The sequence below is a fragment of the Cricetulus griseus genome (genome assembly GCF_003668045.3).
Source record: "Cricetulus griseus strain 17A/GY chromosome 1 unlocalized genomic scaffold, alternate assembly CriGri-PICRH-1.0 chr1_1, whole genome shotgun sequence".
Taxonomy (NCBI): domain Eukaryota; kingdom Metazoa; phylum Chordata; class Mammalia; order Rodentia; family Cricetidae; genus Cricetulus; species Cricetulus griseus.
The window spans coordinates 166,924,294-166,951,370 of NW_023276807.1; the positions used below are offsets into that span (position 1 = coordinate 166,924,294).

General features: G+C 36.8%; 1 protein-coding gene across 9 annotated transcripts in view; it reads right to left on the minus strand.

Moving 5' to 3' along the window:
* Positions 1-27,077, minus strand: part of Cfap20dc (CFAP20 domain containing) — a 289,810-nt gene that overhangs the window by 86,664 nt on the left and 176,069 nt on the right. The window lies entirely within an intron of this gene.

Sequence of the window (27,077 nt, forward strand, 5' to 3'; positions counted from 1 at the left end):
TATCCACTGAAGGAGTAACATGCCAGAGCATTTTCTGTAAGTCACTGTCTTGTGACAGTACATAATATAATAAATAAAAATGAGTAAATAATTAAGAAAGAGCTAGCCAATGAGAAGCCTGAGATATTGACCAATGTGTTTATAATTTTAAAAAAGAATAAAGCCCTAAATTTGGATCCCTGGAACTCAGGAAAAGCCACAACAGTAGTGCCATTTGCCCTCCAAGGAGATACTAGAGAATTCCTGACATTTTTGGTGCCTTCTAACCTGACATACACAGCAAGATATCAGTCTTCAGGTGAAATTAAAGATTGATAAGCAAAGTTGTCATCTGACCTTCACATATACCCAAAGCATGCATGTGTCCACATTCATGCATAAAAAAGTGCACATACATTGTACAAAATTCTAATCACAGTCATAAAAAGATTTTTAAAAAGGTATCACTTGATAGGGCTTATCAGAATTTTAAGTACTATACTTATACTCTTCAATACTCTAAGATTAAGACATTGAATATTATCAATTAAATGGAAGAAAACTTATATTGTGATATCTTCTTCATCAGAACTTATTGCTTTGCTGTTGTAACTTTTGAAACTTTAGAATGAAAACATGTTGATCTCATAAAATTCATTTCTGCTTCTCTACAATGGGTGTATAGTTTCCAGTCAACAGATAAAATAAAAGAAGTTCATCTTCCTATTTCCTAGGTTACCTTTTAAAAATTTACCTCCAAGGTCATTAATTGATCTTTTAAAAAGGTTGGAGATTTTTTCTATTTTTACAAAAGTATGGGGGATGATGTTGCAGTGCATGAGACAACTACAAAGAACATTGGAAATAAATTTCCTAGCAGCATCATTTTATTTTATTTTCCTCATTCTGTATTACAACACATTTGTGAGGAAATAAGAGGAAGCTAGAAGATGCATTGAAATAGAATGAAGAAAAGAAGTATACTGTAAAAACATTTGTTTCCTATTGGAAAAAGACTGAGATGTTGACGGGAATACAAAAATGTTAATTGACTACTCATTGAAAATATTTGAGTTTTATAAAAAATTTCATGCTAGAATTTGTTCAGGTCTTCTTTGTAGAAATCAATACTTTATCATTTTCCTATATCAGTCTCTTCTGGCCTCTCCTCCTCTTTGCAGTATATTTCATCAAATCCCATACAGAATCGTGTTTCTGTTTCTAAATACTTGACTGATGTAATCACAGCATTAATAAGCAAGAAAAACTAATATATATATATATATGTATAATATATAATACATATATATATATAATTTTCAAATCAGCAACCCTTAATGAGAAGTGGGGCAAAACTTTCTACTTATTAGTTGGATCTTCCTAAAAAGGTTTATATGTAGCAGAATCCAATTATGTGAGCCTAATCTCAGATCATCTCAGAGACTCAAACCAAGATTAAATATTAATCATTGTATAATGAATTCATATACACATGAATGGCTGGGTTCATGTTTCACTTTACATATTTATTAATAAGTTGCACTCACTGACACTAGTTTCAAATGGAAGAAACAGTTAAGAGATAAGATGCTTATAATAAGAAAAGCCACAGGGAAGGAAGGGATAGTTTACACCATGGTTTCAAAAGTCCTTTTTCAATATCTCCATTACATAGTCTCATTTTTAAAAATGTCAGTCTGAAAAGTAAATGCCCACCTTGCTTGCTTATTCAGTGTCAAAAAACTCACCATTAATCTAATAAACAACAGCTCCCTGGGCTAGGAAACCTTATTTAAAATCTTTTGGAGGCAAATATCTTTTCACAATCATAAATCATTTTCTTTTGAACTCTACTTGAACTCAAATTAGCATAAAAATATTGAGATAAGCCTGTTTCAACTCCTTTGCATAAAGTACAGTATCTAGATACTTTAAATTCATTCGCATTTCCTATAAAACATTTGAACATTAAAGCATTTATTATAATTTTAATCAACAAAAAATGGGTGAATGCTCTTTGGACTTAGAATTTATGGATCTGAGTTTCTTGCTCTTTCCATATTCATACTGAAAAGAGATGAAGTTTCTGGTTTACTTTAATTTTTTTCTCAATCTGATGATTCATGAGTTTAAATTTGATAAATTTCTAGTAAAATGATTATTTCTTTCATATAGTTTTATTTGAACATTATCTTTGCAATAGAGTAGAAAATATATATGAAAACTAATTTGAAAAATCATAGTAATATGTCTAATAACTGTTTTATAATAATACAAAAATTAGAAAGCACACATATTCTAATTTAATATAGTCAAATGCATAGAAAATATCAGCACAGCAAAAATATTACACTTTTTCTGGCATTATACTGCGTGCCCTTATTCCCAGACATCAAGGGATATTAATATTGATAGTACAATGTGGGCTATATAGAATCATCCATTACAAAGACACACACACACACACACACATATATCTTTCATTATTTTAGAAGTAATAACATATTACATAAATTGATGTATGTTGTTTATATACAAATAAAGGTAAAGAGCCTGTGGTTCTTTATTACGATCTGTTTAAGTGTTCCCCAATAAACACCCATTTATCATTTATCTTGGGTTTAGTGAAATCATTACACTCATGCCTTCAGAGATCATCATATTGAGACCCTGGCATGATATTTGGGAGACGTAAAAACTATGGCACTATTATTTTAATTTACCTATACAAAGCCTTTAAAAGATATAAATTCTATTTGCAATCACAGGAATCTTATGGGACCCTAGATAGACAATTTGGCTCTTAATTTAACTTTTACCTTTGTGAATGCTCAGTCCTCTAACATCTGTATTTTAATTGTGTAAGACATGTAACATTTACACGCATGTACATTTATCTCTAATATATCTATACAGCAATTCTGAAGGACTTGCCTATCTTATCTTGTTAACTTCAGCAGTCACCTTCTTTTGTGTCCTGCTTGCTCAGTTTGGACAGCATAATGTCAGCAGTTGAGGCAGGGACAGTTTCTTCACTCAATGGCTAGCTTTGCCACAAATGAAAGCAAATACTATGTGAATCTTCCTTGATGCCCACTCCCTTCTCCCACACGCTTTTTAAAAGTGAGTTGGTTCTGCCAGGAGTAGACTTGCTTCACTGTCATAAAAAGCCATATAGTATTAAACCATTTTCAATACCATACTATGTGGGTTTCTGAAGTGTTTGAAAACCATCTATCTATTTAAAATATATGCTTGAGTTTGACAACATACCTAACATGACTATAAGTTTAATTGCTACTGATTGCTAACTCCTAACCTATCATTCTTTAGTATCCTAAATAGCTTTCAAGGGCTAGAACTTTAATTATATTTTGAAGTGAGCTATATTTAAACAATACCTTAAATGAGACTAGAAATATATGTATATAGTAGAAATACACTATATTTTCATACCATATATACTGGTATAACAAAAATAACTTTAAATTTGTATCATTATACAGAAATCCATACCAATGTAAAATATTTGAGACTAATAAGTTTTTAACATGAAAGTAGATACAATTATCTACCTGTTTATTCAATCATTCTTGTATCTCCCACTTTTTTTCAGAATGCAATCCCTGAATCTAATCTCCTTTGCTAGTTTGCTCTCTGACCACAGCCAATAACAACTTGTAACCAACCCCTAAATGATGACAAACATCTATAACCAACCAAACAACCAGAAACCATCCAATACACCTCTTGAGAATGTGGGCATTGTGTTCTTAAAACTACTACCTTTTGTATGGGGGGGGTGATAGCAACTTTAGAAGTTGGAGTAAATATTATCAAAATAATTATGAAATTCTCAGTTATTAAAAGATATTTACAAAAGACTAAGGTGGAATAAGTTCTCCCTTTGTCTCCAATATATCCACACTTTCAAGACCTCCTGGTCCCATAGCACATTCACACAGAGTTAATTAGAATAATTACAGGATGCCATTGTTATTTATACCTAAATCATATTATGAAGAAAATAGATTTCCACAACTCTTTGTTTACAAACCACTCAATACAGCAAAGCAAGCTGGAGAAAAAAGGAAATCAAAGGTGAGAACTGATGGTGATCTTGTTACAAGGTGACAGCAAAAATAATTAACAAGTTCAGAATGCAGATGACGGAGATCTCCGCAAGCTGTCAGAGAGCAGTGTGAGCTTCACTCTTCCCTCAACTAACAATTGGTTGAATAGAAAATATAAAGAACTTGGGTGAAATATGAGCCTGATATTTTTCAGTGATTAATATATCATTGTATGAAGGAAGTCCAGAATAATCTAGTGTTGCAGACTTTGTGTAGTGGAATTGCTTCCTGGATTAACACACATAATTGGTTCTATAGAACAGGGTATCAGGTATGTGTCATTGTAACTATTAATGAGCACCTAATATGTAACAGATAAGTTAATAGTAATTTTGATTAGAGCAAAAGAAATGAACATAAAAATTAACATACAAAAGATATGTTCTGCCCTATGGTTAATGTCAGCTAAGCAACCCTATATAACAATGCTGCATAAGATTTCAATTAATTTTATATAACTACACAAGCATTTCTTTTTATAAAAGATATAATTGCTACAAACATTGTAACAAGTGTTCCTGAATTCCTTCCTACACATTAACCCTCTACCCTTTCTCTCTCAGCTATGATAGAACCAAAGATCTAATTATCAGTGTTCTAAGTTTGGAAAAAAATGAACTGGGCAATCTTTTGCTGGGAGAAAGCATTTAATGGTGTGGGTATAGGACTGAGTGTGCAATAGTGTCAGAAATACTTGCTAAAGTCACTTCCCTAGGAGATGATGGAACAGCAGAGAAAAGGGGGAGGAAAGACTGTAGGAGTCAGAGAGGAAGGAAGACATCAGGAGAACATGGCCATGAAATCAACTAAGCAGGGCTCACATGAGCTTATAGAGAATGAAGCAAGATCTTCTGGACCTTCGTGGATTCACACCAGGTAACATGAATAACAAATACCAAGAGACAGATATTGAAGTTCAAGCTGAAAGATCATTGAAACAAAGTAGTCAAGCCTGTAGCTCTTATGAGTACCCAGACTAAAGCAATCCTGCCCTCAACATGGCTGGAGACTAACTACATAAACATGGCTGGAGACCAAAATGCCCCAGACTGAATATTTGCTCCTATCTGATATACTTCAAGTTCTGGGATTAAAGGCACGTGATCCCAAGTGTTGAGATTACCTTTGTATGAACCATTTCTCCTTTAGACTTGGGTGAATTTCATGTAGCTCAGTGTGGCCTCAAACTAGCAGAGATTCAACTGTTTGTCTCTTGAGTCCCAGGATTAAATGTGTATATCACCACTGCCTGGCTCTATAGCCTGTGGTTAGTTTTGCATTGTGAACCCTCAGGCAAACTTCATTAAATCATAAACAATATGTTACCACAAGCCAAGTCCTCTGTGTGCATGCTTTGACTGTTAGTATGTTGTGTTTTGAAACTCTTAATAGTGGAAGCAGTGTGTCTTTGACTCTTTGGCCTGCTCTTAGGAGTCTTTTCCTCTTGTTGAGCTGCCTTATCAGGCTGGACATAAGGGCTGTTGCCTAGTTTTACTGTATCTTGTTTTGTCCTGGTTGTCTGTTGTCTCTTGGAGGCCTGCTCTTTTCTGAACAGAAAATAGGGTGGGAGTGGATCCAGGGGAGACAGGAGTTGACAGGGATATTTGGGAGGAGCAGAGGGAGGGGAAACTGTTCAGGATGTATTGTATAAGAGAAGATCTATTTCCAATTTTAAAAAAAATAAATATTTTTGTATGAACAAGGGGAAAAATATAAAAAAAAACGGAGTTATGCAGACTGAAGAAATGTAGCAAGTAATCAGACAAATAATAGGTTATATTTCCTTTGGAAGTGTGACAATTATGTCTGAAATAACACTACTATAATATTTAGATAATAAATAGAATAGTAGGTATTATAAGAAGCAAACATGAGAATTTTAGAAATGTGAAAATAATAAAAATGATTTCAGTAGGTTTAGTTGTCAATTAAACTTGACCATGGATAAAATGTATGTCACTAAACTCTGATGTAGGTCAATGAAAACTCAAAAACTATATTTATGAAAAATAATAATGAAAAATAAAAGAACAAATTTGCATGAAGTATGTTATAATAATCAAAACTATGTCACATACATGCCAGGATTTTCAAAATGGAACAATACAAAAAATTGTGAAAAACTCACCAAAAAACTACAAATTATTCCATGACATTAAGTTATATATTTGGAATGCCTGGCATGCATATGAACACACACACACACACACACAGACTAAGAGAGAGCAACATCAATGATCATATGCCTCAATATGTTTGGTACATTAAAACCAGAAAATAGACTAAAAGAAATTATAAGAAAGCCAAAGAAATAAAAACATTTCATATAATAGATATTCAAGAATATAAATTTTATAATGCAATTCTCAAAAGAAACATGTGGGCAAGAAAGCAAGTTTAAAGAATTTCTCTCCAGCAGAACTTTTATGTTAGAAATGTCAAAAGTATTTGGCAGAGTTTAGGAACTTGTCCTTCATCAATAAGAGAACAGCATAAGAGGATGAATAAGTAAAGTGAAATATTTACTAATAGATATAATAGACAATCAATTCAAGTGTTGCCGCTAGTAGTATGCACAGGGGAATGATTTCAGCAATGTGAGTATGGGTGAATATTGTAAAATTTCTGAAATTATCTGTTATTATATCAGAGGTAGAATAATATTATTTGAAGGTGCATATAGTTTATTTAAAATATGTCCTATGAACCAGATGGAAAAACTACAAAAATTAATGAAGTGTTAAGTATTAGAAAAGAGAATATAAAATGCAATCATAAATGCTCACTCCAGGCTGGTGAGATGGCTCATCAGGCAGAGGCATGTCTGTGCACATTTTATTACCTGAACTTGATTCCTGAACCCCAAAAGTGGAGAAAGGGCTAACTTTGTAGAATTGTTCTTCGACTTCCAATCATATACCTTACTATGTGTGCACACACACACACATACATAAAAACACACAGAAATGTTCAGCCAAAACAACAATATAGAATAATAAAGAATTCAAGTAGGCAACTAGCAACTTCAATAAATAAATAAATAAATAAATAAATAAAGTAAAAGGAAAACACATACATAATTTTTCAATAAGTTGATTTTTAGAAAAAGAAAATGAAGTTGGTATAGTTGGTTTGTAGGGACTAAAGGGGGACTGAGGAGCAGTTGAGGGAGAGGAAATAATGTGGCCTCATATATTGTATAAATTTCTTTTAAATACAATAGATACAAGCAAGGAATGCAAAAGTACACATGTAGAAATTGTTGTGATCCATAAATAGGATCAGGAAAACATATGCCAAGTATATATCAGTAAGAATAAATCTATAGAAACTATTTTGATTTCTGACAAACAAGTGTGAGACCTGGGGTTGGACTGGACATCATATACCAGGTAAAACATAAAAATGTTTTCTAGGCTGATCCATCAATGTCAATCCTAATTGTATTTGTGTATAACAATAGAGACCAAAAATGCATGAGGCAGTCATTGAACTGACAGGAGAAATAGATAAAGTTAGTACCATAGCTACAGAATTTAGTATCCAAGTGTCAGTAACTGACAGCCAAAACAGACAGAAAATCAGTACCACTATAAATTCCTCAAACAGAACTATCAATTCATTTGATGTAATTGACATTTGCATATTTTACTCAACAATGGAAGTACAATATTACTCTTGGGTTTATATGGAGTATGTATCAAAATTGACCACATTCTGAGTCATTAAGTTATATGTTAACCAATTTAAAACAATAAAAGTTCATTAAGGACTGTTCTCACAAAGAAATAAGTTTTGACCACTAAACATCAGATATATGCCTTCATGCAGCAGCTGGTGGAAGTAGAAGCAGACACCCATAACTAATCACCAATCTGAACAGGAACCCAGATGCAGAGAAAGACCAGTGAAGAGCACAGAGGTCCAGACCACGCTGGTGAAACCCACAGAAACAGCTGACCTGAACATCTGGGAACTCTTGCTCCCCAGTCGGAGAGCTGGAAAACCAGCATGGGACTGATCCAGACCCCAGGAACATGGGTTTCTGTGAGGAAACCTCAGAAATCTGTGGGACCTCCTGTAGAAACCCAGTATTTGTCCCTAGCATAGGTGTGGAGTTTGGGAGCCCATTCCATATAGAGGAATACTCCCTGAGCCAAGACGCATGGGGGTGAGTCTAGGCCTTATCCCAAAGGATACAAAAGACTCTGGTTACACCCTATGGAAGGCCTCACCATCCAGGGGGAGCAGAAAAGATATGTGACAGATAAGGTTTTAGTTGTTTGGGTGGGTAGGGGAGGACGGGTGGGAGAAGGGAACTGGGATTGTCATGTAAAACAATCCTGTTTCTAATTCAAATAAAAAAGTTGGAAAAAATTATCACATACATTAGATGACATTTTTAAAGAATAAAATAATAAGTCAAATTTAAAAGAATATAAAAATATTTTGTAGTATTAAAGTATTTAGAGAAATAGCAGATGGTGAAAAGAGAGACTGTATAACTGTGAAATGCCTACCTCATAAGCCTGAGGACTTGAGTTTTTAGCTGCAGCATTCATGTGCAGAATCTAATAGTACTCACACATGTGTATAACCCATGTATTTTAATGGGTATGGAGACCAGTGGCTCTCTGCCTCTCACTGCCCAGCTCGGGTACCTAAGCCAAGAGTACAAGGTTCAGTGAGAAAACCTGTCTCAAAAGCCATGGTGGAAAATGATAGCAGAAGAAATTCAGTGCCAATCTCTGGTCTTCAAACACAGGAGCCCACAACTACATGCACACTTACACAGAGAGAGTGGAGAGAGAGGTGGGGGAGGGGAAAAGAGTAAATTAAATATATATGTAAATAAACTATATATATTATATAAACTATATATATATATATATATTAAAAATGAAAACAGGTGAAATTTCCAACACACAGAATTCCTATTAAGTAAGGACATTGATGAGAAAGTAATGATTTCTAAAAATTTAGAATGTGAAGGGGTAGGTAACATTGAAAATGACTGAGAATGATTTCGAGGATGTAGAGTACTGATGGAAAAAAAGACGTTAAATAAAAGGGATTCTTTGATAATATCTACAGCTCAAGATTAAAAACTAAATGTCCTTTTATTTCTGCTGAGTAGTACTTCATTGTGTAAATGTACCACATTTTCTCTATCCATTCTTCAGCTGAGGGGCATTTAGGTTGCTTCCAGGTCTGGCTATTACAAATAATGCTGCCATGAACATAGTTGAATATATATCCTTATTGTATGAATGTGCATTATTTGGGTATATGCCCAAGAGGGGAATTGCTGGATCTTGAGGTACACTGATTCCCATTTTCCTGAGAAACCACCATACTGATTTCCAGAGTGGTTATACAAGTTTGCGTTCCCACCAGCAATGGAGGAGTGTTCCTCTTTCTCCAAATCCTCTCCAGCATAGACTGCTATTGGTGTTATTGATTTTAGCCATTCTGATAGGAGTAAGATAGTATTTCAGAGTGCTTTTGTGCTACATTTCCCTTACGGCTAAGGAGGGTGAGTACTTTCTCAAGTGTCTTTCAGCCATTTTAGACTCCTTTGTTGAGAATTCTCTATTTAGTTCTTTACTCCACTTTTTAATTGCTTTTTTTGGTGTTTTGGTGGCTAGCTTCTTGAGTTCATTGTATATTTTTGGTAATCAGCGCTCTGTCAGATGTGGGGTTGGTGGAGATCTTTTCCCATTCTGTGGGATGGCATTTTGTCTTGCTGACCATGTCCTTTGCCTTACTGAAACTCAGTTTCAGGAGGTCCCATTTATTAATTGTTGATCTCAATGTTTGTGCTACTGGTGTTATGTTCAGAAAGCAGTCACCTGTACGAATTTGTTTGAGGGTACCACCTACCTTCTCTTCTAGGAGGTTCAGTGTGGATGAATTTATGTTGAGGTCTTTGATCCATTGAATCTTGAAATTCGCAGGCAAAAGGATGGAACTACAAGAAACCATCCTGAGTGAGGTAGCTCAGTCACAAAAATATAAACATGGTATATGCTCACTCATGTATGATTTTTAGACATAGAGCAATAGATCACTAGTCTACAGTCCACCCTGCCAGAGGAGCTAGGAAACAAGGAAGAACCCAAGAGAAGATTGCATAGTCACTCGAAGAAGGGGAGGGGGACAAGAACCCCTGAACAAAGTGGGAGCCCTGGACATGGGTAGAGAGGAAGGAGGTGGGAAGGGAAGAAAGGGAGTGGGGAGGAGAAAAAGAGGACTGAAACAGGGGAGGAATAGAGGAGGGCACGAAAGGAGATGCCTTGATAGAGGGAGACAGCACAGGTTTGGAGAGAGGTCTGGCACAGGGGAAATGTTAGGGGATCCACAGGGATGACCCCTACTAAGAATCCAGGCAGTGGTGAAGAAGATGCCATTGGTGCCCTTCCCCTATAATGAGATTGGTGTCTACCTTAGTTACCATTCCTAGAGCCTTCATCCAGTAGCTGTTCGAAGTAGAAACAGACACCCACAGCTAAGCACTAAACCATACTACTGGAATTCAGTTGTGGAGAGGGAGGAGGGATGAGCAAAGAGGCCAAGACTGGGCTGGAGAGACCTGCAGAAACAGTTGACCTGACCTAGTGAGAGCATGGAGACCCTAGTCATAAAGCAGCAGAAACAGCATTGGACAGAACCATCCTGTAGGGGAAGCTGTAGCCACGCCTTCTTAGGGGCTGGCTACAGGAGTACCTGGGCAGGCTTGTGAGGGCATGGTGAGAGTGAGTAGGGGGTCTGCGTTTTCGGTTTCGGTTTCTCTTTGCTTCTTGCTGTACAGACTACCACCGGCTGGCTGGTTCACTCTGTAAGTAAGGCTTTTCCCTATTAAATACCCTTATATTTCTACCTGACTCCGTATTGGTCATTTCCTACTATGCCATCCCTCTGAATGTGGGAGCCAGCTAGGAGGCCAAGACAGTCTATGTGACCTCTAACAGAGGAGCCAGTATTCAACCCTAGAGCACAAATGGACTTTGGGAGTCCATTCCCTATGGAGGGATACTATTGCAGCCCAGATACATCAAGGAGGGCCTCGGCCCTCCCCCAAATGGTATGGCAGACTTTGAAGGTCCCTAGTCGGAGGAGGCCTCACTATCCCTGGAGAGGAGTTGGGGGTGAGTTGGAGGGGGTTGGAGAGGAACTTGGAAGGATGGGAGGGTGAGGAAATGGGGGATGGATATGTAAATATAAGTGGTAACTCAGAATTTAAATAAAAATCTAAATATTTTAGTGTGAGGAATTAGGTTTAGCTATGCTAATGAGTGATTAGCTAAAATAGGGTCAAATGTGCCCTATAAACCAAGAGAATTTGGAAAAGTGGGATATTTTATTTCATTGCAGGGGAAATGTACAAAATTTAAGAAATTAAAGAAAACGAAAAGATCGGGGAGATTGGCAGAAGAGGGGAGATTTATCATCTCCATCGCACTTATATGCAGTGGGATTTCCCAAAAGACATAGCTTTCACTGTAGCTTCAAGAAATACATTTGTTAAAGGAGTCATATAATTCTTCAAGAGTTCTTTGTTTTTTGTTCATTTTTACCAGAACACTAAAAGCTATAATAGAGGTCTGTCCCTGAAATAAGATTTTCAAGGACAAGGAGAATGAAGGGTATTAGAATAGCAGCTGTCAAAATGATGGTAATCAGTGATCACAAGAAAGGTATGGTCACTGGAAGGGTAACAAAAAACAAAATGCTAATGAGAAGACTTTGTTCCAAAAAGAGCCATGGTCCCCTTTCCTCTGTCACTTGATAAGAGTAAGATAAAGTGCTCTAGGTAAACAGGTGTGTAACCTGAATTAGAAAATCTGAATACCATGCCCTCAAATTCTGTACTTTGACACTTGTATTTTTCTTTTTTAAAAAATTTTTTTTAATACAGTACCTTCCAACCACAGTCTCTTCTCCCTCCACTCATCCAAATCCCCTACCATTTCCCCTCTCACCCAGAGCCATTCCTTTCCTTTCAGAAAAGAGCAGGCCTCCCAGGGATATCAACCAAAGAAGGCATGACAAATTACAGCAAGACTCAGCACAAACTGCCAAATCAGAGCTGAATGAGGCAAACCATTGGGGGGAAAGCATCCTAAGCTAAGGCAAAAGAGTCAGAGACACCTCCACTGCCGCTTTTAGGAGTACCACAAAACTACCATAACATATGTAAAGGACCTACTACAGACCCCTGTGGGGTGCAGAGTCTGTGATTGCCACTTCAGTCTCTGTGTGCCCATATGAGCCCTACTTGCTTGATTATGTGGGCCATCAAAAAGGAGAGCTTTGTGATGCTTTTCAAGTCAGAGGATCCACTTGGATGATTGGTAAGGCAAGTCCCATTTAGATTGTACACTATAAAGAGTATTTGCTGTAAAGAAGGCTTTTGTTGGCCTTCTTTTTGACTCTAAGAAGATATCCAGGCATTTGCCATGGAGACTATGCATGTGAAAAAGACAAAAATGTTGCCAAGTATGTGGTTAAATTTAGAGAAGGTTCCATGTGGCTCTGAGAAGAAGGTATATTCTTTTGTGTTTGGATGGAATGTTCTATAGATGTCTGTTAATCCCAATTGGGTCATAACTTCTTTTCGATTGTTTCTTTGTTAAGTTTCTGTCTGGTGGTCCTGTCTAGTGGTGAGAGAGGGGTAGTGAAGTCTCCTACTATAACTGTGTGAGGTTTTATGTGTGATTTGAGCTTTAGTAATGTTTCTTTTACGAATGTGGGTGCCTTTGTATTTGGGGAATAGATGTTCAGGATTGAGACTTCATCTTGATGGACTTTTCCTGTGATGAGTATGAAATGCCCTTCTTCATCTCTTTTGATTGATTTTAGTTTGAAGTCTAATTTGTTAGACATTAGGATTGCTATGGGTCCATTTGATTGGAAAGTCTTTTCCTAACCCTTTACTCTGAGGTAACGCCTGTCTTTGAAGTTGAAGTGTGTTTCTTGTCTACAGCAGAAGGAGGGATTCTGTCTTCATATCCATTCTGTTAGCCTGTATCTTTTTATAGGCAAGATAAGACCATTGATCATTGATTGTTGGTTCTTGTTTTGTTTGGATTTAATGGTGGTGGTGTTATTATGTGTGAATTTCCCCCCTCTTTTTTCTATTGGTGTTTGTTAAAGTGGGATTATCTATTGCCTATGTTTTTGTGAGTTACCTTCATTGGGTTGGAGTTTTCCTTCCAGTACTTTTTGTAGGGCTGGATTTGTGGATATATATTGTTTAATTCTGGTTTTGTCATGGAATATCTTGTTTTCTCTGTCAATAGTGATTACAAGCTTCTCTGGGTACAGTAGTCTGGGTTGGCATTCACGCTCCCTCAGCATTTGTAGGACATCTATCCAGGACCTTCTGGCTTTCAAAGTTTCCATTGAGAACTTGGGTGTAACTGTGATGGATCTGAAGAAGGAGCCCTCCTCCATCGCTGGCGGGAGGGTGAACTTGTGAGACCACTCTGGAAACCAGCATGGCGGTTTCTCAGGAAACTGGGAATCAGTCTACCTCAAGATCCAGCAATTCCTCTCTTGGGAATATACCCAAGAATGCACATTCATACAACGAGAATATACGTTCAACTATGTTCATAGCAGCATTGTTTGTAATAACTAGGAACTGGAAACAAACTAGATGGCCCTCAACTGAAGAATGGGTAGAGATAATGTGGTACATTTACACAATGGAGTATTTTTTCAACATGAGTAGCCAATTAATTTATTCAGATTTTCAATTGTGCAACAAAATGGGAGAGAGGAGGATGACACTAAAATAACAGAAAATAAGACAACAGGTAACCAAGTTATATAATTCAAAACCCTTCAGGAAAATGGGTCTGGAGACAGCACACAAAAACGATATGAAAATATGCTATGTAAAGCAAAAATAATAATGTGAACCAACATTGGTCTGGGTCATAGGTCAGTCACAACCATCATGAGAACAAAACAGAATGTACAACATTTCAAGCAAAAGAAACTTCAGCATAAAAACAGAGCCCAGAGATAGAGAAATAAAACCCCAAATGCACAATACGGAGATAATAAGGTGATAGAGACAAATATTTTAGCAATTATAATAAATATAAATTATGAAAATAATCAATGTAATAACTTAAATTCTAAGCCAGGCAGTAGTGGCACATGCCTTTAATCCCAGCACTTGGGAGGCAGAGGCAGGTGGAACTCTATGAGTTCCAGACCAGCCTTGTCTACAAGAGCTAGTTTCAGGACAGCCTCCAAAGCCACAGAGAAACCTTGTATGGAAACCCCATCCCCCCAAAACAAAAACAAAAACAAAATAATAATAACTTAAATTCTTAGGTTGAACCTTTAAAACACTAATTTAACAAAACATGGTTCTCAAGACACTCTTAAAATGAAAATGAATAGGTTAAAAATTAAGGGGGAACTTAGTTTGTGATGGGCCATCTTCCCAGGCAAGTTGAAGAGTCACCTAGAAGACTTCTCTGTACTCGTGTCTGTGCACAAGTACATCAGGTGATTTGACTCACCTCTAAATGCCTGAAGTATCATTTCCTGGGATGCGGTCCCAGACTGGATAAAAGAAAGCCAAAAACTGGCATTTATGTCTTTCCAGTTCCCGGCTATGGGTGTGATGTCAGCAGCTACCCAGTCCTTGGCTTTTGTGGAATATTCTTTACACTGAAGGTGTGTCATTGTGATTGATTTGATAAAGAGCCATCAGCTAGGAAGGAAGAATTTAAGCAGGACTTCCGGGGACAGAGAGGAAGAAAGGTGGAGATGCCAGCCAGTGTGGGAGAAAGCAGGATGGGCAGCATAGAGTAAAGGCAGCTGAGCCATGTCAAAGAATGTAGATTAAAAATATGGGTTAATTTAAGTTGTAAGAACTAGCTAGGGACAAGCCTAAGCTTTCATAATTAACAATAAGTCTCTATGTCATTATTCGTGAGCTGGCAGTCCTGATGAGAAAGTTTGTCCATACTTGCCCCCATGACACCCACCCTGGCAGACTGTACCCTTGATGTGGGAGGCAAAAATCAACCCTACTTTTCTTTTCATTATTATTATTTTTTATTTTATTCTTTTATTAGTTCAAATTAGGAACAAGCTTGCTTCACATGTCAATCTCTTCTCCCTCTTCCTCCCCTCCCCCCCCAACATCCTACCTGCCCCTACCCATCCCCCCTCCACTCCCCAGGCAGGTAAGGCCCTCAAAAGGGGCTACCCAAAGTCTACCACATAATCCTTGGCCAGGCCTAGGCCCTTCCCCATGTGTTCAGGTACACAATGGATTATTAAACTCAGTGGAAAAAAGCAATGGAAACTTGAAATTAGCAGGCAAATGGATGGAACTAGAAGAAACCACCCTGAGTGAGGTAACCCAGTAACAAAATGATAAACATGGTATGTACTCACTCATACATGAATTTTAGACATGGAGCAAAGGATTACCATCATACAATCTGCATCACTAAAGGAACTAGGAAACAAGGAGGACTCTAAGAGAAGAATGCATGGCCCCCCAGAGAATAGGAAGGGGACAGGATCTCTTGAGCTAATTGGGAGCATGGGGATAGGAGAGAGGGAGCTGGGAGAAAAAGAAGTGGAGAAGAGGAGGGGAGGGGAGGAAATAGGGGAGACAGAAGGTTGAGTTGGGAGAAGAATAGAGGAGAGCAGGATGAGAGATACCATAATAGAGGGAGCCATTATAGGTTCGAGGGAGAATTACAGAAATCTACAAGGATGACACCAACTGGCAATCTAAGCAATAGTGGAGAGGCTACCCTAAATGCCCTATAATGAGACTGATGATTACTTTATATGCCATCCTAGAGCCTTCATCCAGTGGCTGATGGAAGCAGAGGCAGACACCCACAGCTATACACTGAACTGAACTCTGGAACCCAGTTGCAAAGAGGGAGGAGTGATGAGAAAAGAGATTAAGACTGGGGTGGTGAAACCCACAGAAACAGCTGACCTGAAGAAGGGGGTACACATGGACCCAAGACTGATGTCTCGGAGGCCAGCATGGGATTGATCCATACCCCAGAATGTGGATATCAGTGAGGAGGCCTCCGCAGTCTATGGGGACTCTGGTAGTAAATCAGTATTTAGCCCTAGCTTAAGAAAGGACTTTGGGATCCGATTCCATGTGGAGGGATGCTCTCTCAGCCTGGACAAATGGGGAGAGGTCCTAGGCCCTGCCTAAGATGATATGACAGACTATGTGTATCCCCCGTGGAGGGCCTTACCCTCCCTGGGGAGCAGAGGGGGGATAGGGTGGGGGTTGGTGAGGGGTGGGGGAGGAGCGGAGAGACAGGGAGAAGGGATTGACAATTGAAGCAGACTTATTTCTATTTTAAACTAATAAAAATTAATTTTGGGGAAAAAAAGAGAAAAATGATTTGAGGTTTTCGGTATCTGACAATTACTGATTACTAATACCAGGAGGCAAATACTATGCATAACACAAAGAAAGAGGGAAGGAAGCCAGCAGAGCTTTAGCTTACACTGTTCTCGCAGCACACCCGGGTCATCTCAGAATATCTTGTTATCACTTCCTCAATTCCACCATGGGTGTATATGGAAATAAATTATAATAATGTGTAAATGTCTTAATTCAGATTTTCTTGTTTTGTAAAAACACTGACCAACATATTTGGGTAAGAAAGGGTTTATTTCTTCTACCCCCTCCCGTCAGTTTCTCCTCCTTCTCCATTCAGATGGGGTAAGGCCTCCCATAGGAGTCAACAAACTACGTCATATCAAGTTGAGTTAGGAAAAAGCTACTCCCCCAGCATCAAGGCTGAACAAGCCATTCCACGATAGGGAATAGGTTCTAGAGAGTGAGCTCATCCATCAGGGACAGATCCTGGTCCCACTGCTAGGAGCCCCATAAAAGACCAAGCTACACAATTGTTACTCACATGCAGAGAGCCTAGGTCAGTCCCATTCTGTCTTCCTAGCTGCTAGTCCAGAGCCCATTAGTTCTCACAAGCTCAAGTCAGATATCTCTGTGGGTTTCCCCATCATGATCTTGACTGCTACTTTGCTCATATAATTCCTCCTCTCGCTCATCTGCTAGACTCCTGGAGCTTGGACCAGTACTTGGCTGTGTATCTCTGCATCTGCATCCATCAGTTACTGGGTGAAATCTCTGTGATGACAATCAGTGTAGTCACCAATCTGATTATACAGGAAGGCCAGGGACACCATCTCCTCTATTGCTAGGAGTCTTACCTGGGGTCATCCTTGTGGGTTCCTGGGAGTTTCCCTGGCTGTAGGTTTCTCCCTAACCCCATAACAAACCCCTCTATCAAGATAACGCTTTCATTACTGTTCATCTGCATCCTGTCCCTAACTGGACCATCCTGAACTCTGATCCCATCCCCACAGTCTCTTTCCTTTATCACCCAGCCCTAGTTCACCATGGATACTTCATTTATTTCCTCTTTCCAGGGATATCCATGTGATCCCTGTTATGTTCCTCCTTGTTTCCTAGCTTCTCTATGGCAAGTTATCCTTTGATTTATATTTAAAATCCTATTATGAGTGAGTAAATACCTTGTTTGTCTTTCTGGGTCTGGGTTACCTCACTCAGGATGATTTTTTTCTAGTTCCATACATTTGCCTGTAAATTTCATGCTGTCATTGTTTTTTTTTTTTAGCTGAGAAATACTCCATTGTTTATAGATGCACCACGTTTTCTTTATCCATTCTTTGGATAGGGACACTTAGGTTGTTTCCAGGTTCTGGCTATTATAAATAATGCTGCTATGAACATAGTTAAGCAAGTGTCCTTGTGATATAATTGAGCATCCTTTGAGAATATGCCTAAGAGTGGTGTCACTGGGTTCTGAGGCAGTATGATTCCCAATTTTCTGAGAAAGAACCAAACTGATTTTCAAAGTGGCTGTACAAGTTTGCACTCCCATCAGCAATGGATGAGTGTTTCCCTTACTCCATATCCTCTCCAGCATAGACTATCATTAGTGTTTTTATTTTAGCCACCCTGAGAGGTGGAAGATATTATCATTTTGATTTGCATTTCCCTGATAACTAAGAGTGTGAACAATTTTTAAGTGTACCTTGGCCATTCCAGATTCTTCTGTTGAGAATTCTCTGTTAATGGGATTATTTGGTACTTTGAAGCCTAGTTTCTTGAATTCTTTATATATTTTGGATATCAGTCCTCTTTCAGGTATGCGATTTGTGAAGACCTTTTCCCATTCTGTAGGCTGCTGCTTTTTCTTGTTGACAGTATCCTTTGCCTTACAGAAGCTTTTCAGAGTCAGAAGGTCCCATTTATTGATTAGTGATCTTAATGTCTATACTGCTGGTATTATATTCAGGAGCAATCTCCTGTTCCAATGCATATCAGGCTACTTCCCACTTTCTCTTCTATTAGCTTAAATGTAACTGGATTTAAGTTGAGGTCTTTGACCCACTCAGGACTTGTGTTTTGTGCATGGTGACAGATATGGTTCTATTTGTAATCTTCTACATGACACCATCCAGTTATGCCAGCACCATTTGTTGAAGATGATCTTCTTTTCCATTGTATATTTTTGGCTTCTTTGTAAAAAATCAGGTGTCCTTAGATGTATGGATTTATGGCAGGGTCTTTTGTTTGATTCCATTGATCCACATATGAGTACTTTATGCAGTCCTATGAATGGCATATCCTGCAGTGAACTAGAACTTTCCACACCAATCAGTAGTGTTCTATTATTTACGATTTTTACAGCTTGCCTGAGGATCCAGAAAGCAAAGTCATCCACAAGCCATGGAAGCCAGGCACACACCATTAATGCCAGTAGCTAAAAGCTAGGACAAGATAATACACACCTTTAATTCTAGGACTCAGGATTTAGAGGTAAACAGATCTCTGTGAGTCCAAGGCCACCCATATCCACACAAGACTGATCCAGTCCTTAAGACAAACTGCTCACACAAAGATGATCTCAGCATCTGGGATTGCACGCCTTTAATCCCAGCATTAGTGAGGTATATAACTCAGGAACAATGTCTCAGTAACAAACATTCATTCTCCAGCCATATTGAGGACAGGAAGACATTCAGTCTCTGGATTCTACAGCCAAGCTAAGGAGAGGAAGAAGAATCAGCCCATTCAGCTTGAGGTAGTTGTAAGAGCTAATGAGCCACTATTTTGATTTTCTGACCTTCACTTTGAAGTTTGAACCCCAATATCAGTCTCTGGGTCTTTTCTTTATTGTGCTACATCAACCACTAATCAAAATACCACACAGACAGTGTCATAAATGAAATAATGAGCAAAATTAGACATGTTGAATAAATAGCTGAGTAAGTAGCTGTGTAAAACATTGAATGGATTAAAGTGGGCATATTAGTAATTAGCATTCATACTATATTGGTATCTTTCACATTTGTAAGTATTGACTATTTAGACTAACCTGTCTGTAGCTGGAAAGTACTTAAAATGCTTATGGAATCCCCAATAGAGAAGGTTTGTAATATGTTATTTTTCAAAGCTCAAAGAGTCTCAAAATTCTCTAGAATTATAAAAATTATGTATTACATTGTTTCCCTGAGAAATCACAAAATGTCTACTCCATCAAAGGTTAATCTTCATGTAGACATCAACAGGGAAGATTTATTTCTTCTGACATTCACTATTGAGACATATTTCAAACTGATTACTCATTCAAGATTTACTTTGCTGTTAGAGACAAAGGGCCTCATCACAATTTCTTATCTGTAATAATGTGAACTAAGCATCTGTCCTTCAAGGATGACAATGAAGAAAAATGTTTAAGTGCTCCACATGTCCCTTGAAGCACTTTGGCACACAATCCACTCCCTACACCAGATACTCATCAGCATAAGTGGTTCAAGTTCTTCCCTTATCTCTTAGAGTTCAAATACAATACCCACACAAACTCAGTGACTGGCTTCTTAGATGGCTGTGGGGAGCCTTGCTCCTAATGGATTCAATGATCTGGTACAGATGAGTGAAATAGGCAAAAGGAAGAAAAACTTTGACCACCTGTTTCAAACAAGTAGTCGCAGACATCCTGAGTCTATTTCATTTATACCATTTCAATAGTTTGCAAGAACAGTTTTGCTATCATATTTGTTTTCCTTAAGTTTCCAATAATAACTACCATTATTGATAGTTTGTTTGTTCCCTTACATAGTTCTCCTTCCATTCCCCAATTTTCCCATGGGTAACCATTACCTACTTGATTCCTAGTTCTAATGTTAGGCACATAAACAGTATTGCAAGCAACAAAGGGAGTTTTCTAACTTTGCACACCTACAGATAGAACAGTGTGCCCACATGGCAGCAATTGTGGTTACAGCATCATGAAAGAGAATTTCCTCTAATGGTTAATGTCTAGGTCTAGTCAAATCTAAACTCTGACAATCAATATATCAGCCAAGGCTGAATGAATCCATTCTTCATTCTATAATAGTCTATCTCCTATAGGGAACATACCAAGTTTTTTCTTTCCATCCTGTAAACTACAGAACTTAAAAGCTTACTTACTATTAGTAGTTTGCAATGCTTATCTCTTGTTCTCATGTACCCTTCCTCACAGCTTCTTACAGTGTTGGCTCTTACAGTTACAAAGTGATTCCAAAACAGAAAGCCCTACATTATAATAGAGGCTCTCTATCAAGAAAGAAAGGAAGGAAGGAAGGAAGGAAGGAAGGAAGGAAGAAAGAAGGAAAGAAGGAAAGAAAGAAAAGAAAAAAGAAAAGCAAAACTAAAATTATGAAATCCTCAAGTAAATGGATAGAGTTAGATATAACCATTCTGAATGAACTAACCCAGACGCAGAAAGATGAACATGCTTAACATAGATTCTATCTTGGGAATGTAACTCTTTACTTCATATATGTGTGTTGCAGTTGAAATAGCAATAGAAGTGAGTGAGAAAATACAGTAAGGTGTTACAGGGAAAGGAGCTTTCTGTGGAGGAGAGACAGAACATAGGAACACACAAGGTTAAAGTGGAATAATGAAACAGGATGTTTTAAACTAGGATTGGAGGATAGTGTAAGGGATGCAAAATGAGGAGACTTAACAAATATGTCAAGCTTTTTGAAAATGTCACAGGGAAATCTACTACTGTAGACACTTCTTACACACACACACACACACACACACACACACACACACACACACACACACGCACACACAGGCATATGCCTATCAAAAGAGTTTTAATAGAGCTATCTATAATACAAGAGAACAAGAGCCCAAGACACCACATGCTAAGAGACAAAACCCAAAGTAGCAGGAGTTAGTTATCTTTTTCTTTGATTAATGGGGGTGCCACACAGCTTGAACAATTACAGGATATTGTCAACCCAATTGCCTGTCTTAAGGAATTTGACAGTAAGTCCTTGTTATTAAATATACTACAAACTAGAAACAGAAATTTGAGAAATGAAGCTAGTGCTTTGGTGGAAGCTTCATCACTACTGGTTAGCCCTCATAGTGCTAAAAGGGGCCAAGGACACCACTAGAAGAGAAAAGTAACCACCTAAACTACAATGATGACTGACATGAAAAGGTATTCCTGTTGGTGCAATAGCAGTATGACTGTTATTGGAGTAACCAATTACTTTCTTGTTGGATTGACAAGAAATGAAACCCTTAATTGGCACTGTTATCAGGACCAGTAACATGTGGCTATATACATAATAAGCAGTAGGGGAGAACATAATATTATTATTCTAGTGAACAGACATAATATTGTACTGACTCTAAATTACTTGTTTCTTACCGATAGCATTCTGTCAAACCTCATCAGACAAGTTTCTTCTAATAGATGGTGATTAACACAGAGACACTCAATTAGCCAGTGTACACGCAGAAAACTAGAGATTGTAGGATGTATTGTAATGCTACCTCCCTCCAAGTTCTAGGAACTTCATAGAAGAGGTGGAAGAAAAATTGTAAAATCTGGAGGCAAAGAATGACTCCTGCTCCACAAGATGAAACCTATACCTGGCACCATTTTATGGCCAATTGTCTAAGGCAAGGCAGTTCATAAACCCTAGCAAAGAATCAACTACTACTACTTGCTAAATGGGCATAATCTTAAATGGATACTAACGGTTTGTTATACACAAAAATTAGTGAAGCTTTTAATGTTCATCAGACAAGCATCTTATTTAAGGTAGATGGGGATAAACATAGAGACCTACATGGACCTCAGTATGTGGGATGAGTATTCAGAATGCTCAGGCTTAGAGGGAACTATACTTGACCCACTTCCTTCCAAGACACAGGGATTATAATATAAGAGGCATGTGTCAACAGTGTAAAGGTGGCGGATAACTGCAAGAAAACGTGTCTTCCAGGCAGAGCATCACAGCTGCACATATAAACCCACAGTGGTTGTAGCAGCATGCACAAAAACATGTGCAAATCCAAGGCATGTCAGTTACCATCCTTAAGAGGAGAGTCAGGCAATGCAATCACCCCATAGCCATTCGGCTTTGGTAAGTTTTAGTTGCTAGGAGACAGAATTAGTTTAATAGAAGAGTGTGTCCTTTTATAAGTTGATCACACTTCAACGGAAGGCCACACATCCAAGAATGTTTGTTCAACACACATTGGTCTTTATGTGGGAAAAAAGACACCAAGTTTGAGGTATGGTGAAGTTGAGTGGATACTTATGAGGTATGTGTAAATAGAAAAGCATTGAGGGAGAGAAACGATATGGTTAAAGCACAAAATACATTGTATCAAATTCTCAAGAAATTATAAAAGTAAATAAAATAAGATTTTCAAAGAAGATACAGTATTTAATCTTATCAAAAATTTATAAATCGCATCCTGAGTTATTTGTTTTAACTTTGTTTTCTAGTAGAATGCCTTAATTAAAAATGTAAATCTTGTTCCAATAAGATGAATTTCATCATTTGGGGAAAAGATAAAGTAAGAAATGGAAAAAATGGAGAGAGCTGAGGGAGAAAGAGGAGGGAATGAGGGTCTGAGATGACTTTTTTGTTGTTATCATATTGGGCTTTTGTGTTCTTAGGTTTTGACAGTTTTATGTGTTTTTATAAAAATTCTAAATAATGAGAAACCATCTTACTATTTATCAAGATGATATCATTTTCCACTTTTATTTTAAAGAGGAAGTTCTTTAAAATGTCACAGCCATAACATTACAAAGCTAAAAGTATATTGAAGCCATTTCTTTCAGAACATTAGAAATCTTAGAAAAGACATTACTTGATTTCTTAACACACAGGGAGAAACATGCTAACATGAAATATCAAATTCCTTTGTGAATATTGATCAATGCTTTTCTTTAAAATCCCATCCTTTGCACTTGCAATGATCTCTGTGTCTGAAAATCTAATGCACAATATTTTGGTAGGTTAAAGAAAATTATCTCCTAGGGAAAAAATTCATACACCAAAAACTTCCCTATGTTCCATGAACTTTGGAGACTAAATATATTGCGTTGTCTAGCTTACCAGAAATGCTCTTCAATATTGAGATTGAATTCCCTAGAAAAAATAGTTGCAATCAATTTTCACTTGATACATTCAGCTACTCAATGAGATTAGATGTTAGAATTTATAGTCTAACTTGTTGTGCAAATTATAGCTTTCTTGCAAGGGTGAAGACAGAAAAAGTATGCAGTATATTTCTTGCACTTGGTGACAGCTTTTAACTGGAAACATAAACCAGTAGCGATCTGATAACAAGTGAACTAGGACGACATTTCAATTTGAAAGGAAGCTGTAATGACCTGAAATATTGTTCTTTTAGCTCACTTAGATTCAGCTGAAATGATGGAAGTTAACTATCTAAAAGGGGGAAGTAACATTGCGTGGGCAATGAATTCCACTCCTGCCTTCATCAGAAATTGAAGCCAAAGCCCATGCTTCTTATGACACTAAAAGGGCAAAATTTATATCAAGTTCGTGGTAGTGTTCCAATAAATGGAGCAACTATTATTTTGCTTATAAAATATGTTAATAATGGAAATAAATGCTCAAAAATTCTAATTATGGATTTAATAAAAATGTAATTACATTATTTCAAATCATTAAGTTATTTGACTTTCTTCTGTTAATGTCACAACTAGACTGTATTAACACTAAATCCAAACCACTGTTAGTTGTGTTATATATAATCAATGTAAGAGTAATAGTTCACAGTAAGTTATTTCTTACATGTATATGATAGGATATTGTCATTTCATATTTTCTCATGTCTCCTTTCCATGATGATATGCTATATGAGTGCCACAAATCCAATTTTTAAAATCATTTCATTTCTTTTCATTTAGCTAAGTATTAAGATCAAAATTGATTAAATTTAGACTACAAAATTAGATATGCTTACTGAAAGATTCCAATAGAGGTCAATAGAAAATTAAAGAAAGACTTTGGAGCAATATTTTATGAGAATGAAAAAAAACTGTGACATTCTCAGCTTCTTATGCCATTTTACAACCTTTATTTAAGACGATCCATTACATTGATCAGATTGATTTAATTGTAAAAGAAAAAGAAAAATATGCACTTTTATGCAGTAAATATACTTTAATCTCATAACACTGTAACTATTACATTAGTTACTTCATCATCATTGTTATCATCAGCAGCTGTAACAGTTATATTGTATCAATTTACTCAAATTGCCCTCTAATTAAATCTGTAGAACAATGTTTTAGGATGGATATAATTTCCCTTACATATTGGCAATATAAATTGAACTTAAAGTTGAATAAAATGAGAGGCTGTGTTGTAATAACATCAGAGGAAAATTTAGACTCATATTATATTTTCCTGCCATTTCTAAATTCATTAAGATATGTTTCTTCCATTTCTGTTTTTCATGAGTTGAGGATGATAGAAGTCTTAATGTTCTGTTTTATATGGCAGTAGATATTTTGACTTAACTTACAATTCTGTATAGTTAATTCTTAGACTTTTATACTGAAGCAGTCACGGCTTTGAAAGACTGAAAAAGAGTCCAGAAATAAACTAATACTGGGTATGTGAACTAAAGGTAGATATATTTCAAACACAAAGTGGTAGGGTATTCTAATAAGTTGATATTTGTTTTCCTTATTTTGAAACACAAGTGGGCATAAGCTCTTTTATGTAAAAACTTATATGTAAAACTACCCACTATTTCTGGTTGCTTTGCTGATTTTCCAAAATGAATGGTACCCCAAAATATCTCCATGTCATCTTGTGGCAATTTGTTCACAATTGCTTCTCTCTGGTAGTTGGTACTCCATGTCAGCCTGCCTCTAGAAATGCTTTTTCCCTTAGATGCCAATAAAGTATGCTGCTCAGGCTGTTTTAAACTTCATGGGTACTCCTTAGCCATGTCCAGGAGCTCTTTAAATGTCTGTTCTTTGATAAAATTTGTCATTTGGGCATTTTTAAATTTGACAAGCAAATTAAGATACTTAATCTATTCATGATTATGAAGATATTTTAATGATATGTAAGTAATTATATTTATGCCAATATTTAAAAATAATTAGACATTCTATTACACAAAATCCCTCTGGTTCCTGGCTCACTTACCAGAGAGTTATATGTTCAGACAATAGTATACACATGATCTATTATTGGCATCCTCTATATTGAAATAAAACATAAATTTACAAAGAAAATAAAATATTAAGTTCTATGCTATGCCTTGTTAAACTGTTTCTTATGATGGACTTGAACTCAAGAGATGCTAGTGTTGATAATGAAATAGTCCAGAGAGTAAGGCCAACAGCTAGTTCCATCAACATTTTATGTAAGTTGTAATTGATTTTGAATCTGGCAAAAGTTTCTCAATTACCAATATATTTCTTGTTGAAAAATTTAAATGTGTGCTTTTATCATTATGAAAAGAGCTTAATATGCTTTAGTATTCATAGGAACTCTGGGTTCTCTGTATCTACAAGAAAAGCAATTCCGCTAATTTATATTAAATTCTGTATGTACAAAAAATAAAGAGCAATTCTACATGAATCATTGTCTTGGTAATTATTGTCCAGAAATGACATTATCACTGAGGGTCACTTTGCTTCTCTTAATCTTCTAAATTCAATTAAAATCCCAATGCGTAGTGAAATTGAAATACCAATGAGACAAATTTTAACATTTAATTCATTAATAATGCAAAGTGATAAGAAGAATGGAATGCTATTTGCTGATATGTGTGTTTAATATTTACCAATAAAGGTACTTGGGAGTGAAGTAAAATTCATTGCATAAAGACTGTGATAAAATAGTAGTATGAACAAAGAAAGATGTTTATATAGTGAGGGATTCTTATGTGTGTAACTGACTATAATCAAGTGCATATGATTCTTGCACTATGTTTAACTTGTCATAATTGAATAACGGATTTGGCATTGTTCTTGTTGGAATGAACCTATACAGACATGCCATGTCTTAAACAATACCTTTGACAATTACATCATCTAAATCAGAAAAGAAAATTGTATATCTGGATTATTGATATATTGTTGTATCTAGTATTCTTTTGTAGAGGTCTGGAGGTCTGTACAGACATGCAGGAAGTAAGATGATTGGGCAAAGACAGGAAATGAGATGGCTGGACAGAAAGAGGATATAAGCAGGAAGAAAGAAGAATTCCCTTTCTTTACTTCTGGGAAGTTAATGAGGTAAAGGTGGCTTTGGCATGCTCCTTCTTTTTTCTGATCTTTCAGCATTCCTCTAAAATATTCTCTTTAATGATTTATGTTATGTTTTCAACTAGTGATCTTGAAAGTTTCAATTCTTTTTCTTTCGGGTACTAGTATGAAAGAAACTGCCCCATCCCCCAGGTTTATGAGTATACAGTTACACAGACTACAAGTTAAGTGTGTACTAGAACAGGTCATGAGATCTTATCAGACATGACTTAAGAGGGAGCTGCATGACATCTTATACCTTGAGATTAAAACACTCTCATTCTCC